The sequence below is a fragment of the Monodon monoceros genome, unplaced genomic scaffold, assembly GCF_005190385.1.
Source record: "Monodon monoceros isolate NGI ecotype Baffin Bay Population unplaced genomic scaffold, NGI_Narwhal_1 Super_Scaffold_8, whole genome shotgun sequence".
NCBI classification, from domain to species: Eukaryota; Metazoa; Chordata; class Mammalia; order Artiodactyla; family Monodontidae; genus Monodon; species Monodon monoceros.
In genome coordinates this window covers 70209037-70211872 of record NW_021703785.1, presented here as the reverse complement: position 1 = coordinate 70211872, position 2836 = coordinate 70209037, and positions in this window count along the sequence as shown.

Below are 2836 nucleotides of genomic sequence, written 5' to 3'. Positions count from 1 at the left end.
AACAATCAACAGCCTGTAATTTTTTACCCAGTTAAAACCTTTCAAAAATGAAAGATCCTTGCCCACATCCTCATCCTCACTGTCAGGGAACCACCCACCACGCCCCCTCCTTGCACATTGGGCTCAGAGACTTTTCCTGGAGGAAGAAGCAGGACATAACATAGATACCTCTTAATCTCTTCCCAAAGAACCTGACTTTGTTTGCAACAGAACATGGAGAAGTTCAAGCCTAATGATGCATTCAAAAACAGTGGAGACGGTGGTGAAAGATAATTGAGAGGATACTGGTAGATTTGTTGAAGAAGATACAGGCTAAATTGAAGACTGCTAGTTTGCAGGAGAGAATGGGGGGGGAGGGGAAGCTGGGAGTAGCTCTCCTAGGATAATAACAAATATCAAACACTGACTAGAAGCTAGAATTTGATTGGTTTAGTCTCTGGAACAATTGATGCCGCAGGGCGTCGTTGAAGACAATAGAGCAATTATCCCACAATTTGTGGCATTTAACAGCAGGGTATGATGGGGGAAAAGAGAGCTAAAAAGAGCCCTGTCAAAGCACCGCCATCCAAGGTGGTTGTGGGCAAACCCAAGGCTGCACACCCTTGGCTGAGAAGCAACACCAAAGGCTTAACCCAGTGTGTGTATCTGTACATATGTGTGTATGTGTATGTGTGTGTGTGTAAAATAGACTTCACTGAAATAAAAGCTAGTCACTAAACAAGTAATCAAGCAAATGGTGGTGGTTGGCGGGGGGGGGGGGGGGACCAGAACCCAGAATTGCTATTATAAATTATCTAAAATGTCCAATTTCCAACAAAATATAAGAGATATTCAATGAAATAGGAAATTACGGCTCATACACTGGGGGACAAAAGCAACAGAAATTGCCTGTGAGAGTGACCAGATGTTGGATTAACAGATGAAGACTTCAAAGTAGTTATAAGTATATTTAAAGAACTAGTGGAAACCATGATTTACAAAATAAAGGAAGGTATGCTGACAATGTTACATCAAATAGCTAGTATCAATAAAGAGATATAAAATTTTTTAAAGAACCAAATAAAAATTCTGGAGTTGAAAAGTATAATTGAAATGAAAAATTAACTAGAGAACTTCTTGCCCAACTTCTTGCAGAAAAAAGAATTAACAAACTTGAAGATAGGTTGATAGAGATTACGCAATCCAAAGAACAAAGAGAAAAAAAAAAGAATGAAGAAAAATGAACAGCGCCTCAGGAAATGTGGAATACCATTAAGTACACCAACATACATGTAATAGAAGTACCAGAAGAGAAGAGGGAGAAAGAAAAAATATTTAAAGAAATAATGGTTGAAAACATTCCTAATTTATTGAAAACCACTAATCTATACATCCAGGAAGTGCAACAAATTCCACAAAGAGATCCACAAATAGACACATACAGTAAAAGAGCTGAAAGCCAAATACAAGGAGAAAATCTTGAAAGTGACCAAAAAAAAAAAAAAAAACTCGCCACTTGTAAGAAATCCAATAAGATTAGCAATTTACTTCTTATCAGAAACAGTGGAGGCCAGAAAGCAGTGGGATAACATATTCAAAGTACAAAGAAAAAAAAAACTGTCAATCAAGAATCTGATATCCAGCAAAGCTATCTTTAAAAAATGAAGACAAAACAAAGACATTATCGGATTAAAAAAATGAGAGAGTTTGTTCCTAGCACACACACCTTAATTTTTTCAGGCTATAACAAGTGACCCCAGAGGGTAATTTGAATTCACATGAAAAAACCAAGAGCACTGGTGAAGGCAACTATGTAATTATAAAATACAGTAAAAATACATCTTTATTCTCCTTTTTCCTCTTAAATTATTTGAAAAGCAAGTGTATAAAACCATATGTATACAGAGATTGTTGGTCTTGTAACATATAGAAACGTAATGATTTTGCCAATAACAATGTAGAGGAGGTGAGTGGGCACAAAGCTATATGGAACTAAAACAACTCCAGATAGTAACCTGAATTCTTAAGAACAAATCAAGAGAACCTAAAATGACATGTACGAAGGTTAATATAACAAAAGCTATAAATATATTCTTAGCTGACACCAGTGCCACTTACTCAGATCTGATCACCAGATCAGGCAAAGTGGGTCCCAAGAGTTGTAAAATTATGGGGGTATCAGGGAAGGCCCAAGAACGGGCATTCTTAGACCCACTAGAATGTAGATTGGACCAACACACGCTCACCCATTCCTTCCAGTGTGTCCCCGAATGTCCTGTACCCCTGCTGGGAAGAGATATCTAACATAAATTGGGGGCTGCTGTCCACCTAACAGGAGACAAACTGGAGGTTGGTGTCCCTGTAGACAAAGGGCACAAGAGGTTGATGTTAATGGCTGAGGACAAACCTCCCTGGACAGAGTAAATCCTGAGGTCTGGGCCCAGGGACGGGTGGGACAAACTGTAGGAGCCAGTCCCGTGACAGTGCATCTAAAACCCGGACATACGTGGCCCAATAGAAAACAGTACCCTCTCCATCAGGAGGCCTTGTTGGGCATTGCCCCTGTTAGGGTTAGGTCAGGACCTAACTGACCAGGGCATTATTAGTTGATCCAGTCAGCCTGTAATACCCCACTCTCCCCATAAAGAAACCCAGTAGGGAATACCGGATGGTACAGGACCTCAGGGCAGTAATGGGCAGTAATGAAGCCACTGAGGATACACATCCAGTGGTCCCTAAACCCTACACCCTGCTGGCTACTCTATGTCCACCAGGACCTAATATTCTGTATTAGATTTAAAAGACACCTTCTTCTTCCATTAGCCCCAAAGTCACAAGGAATTTTTGCTTTTGAGTG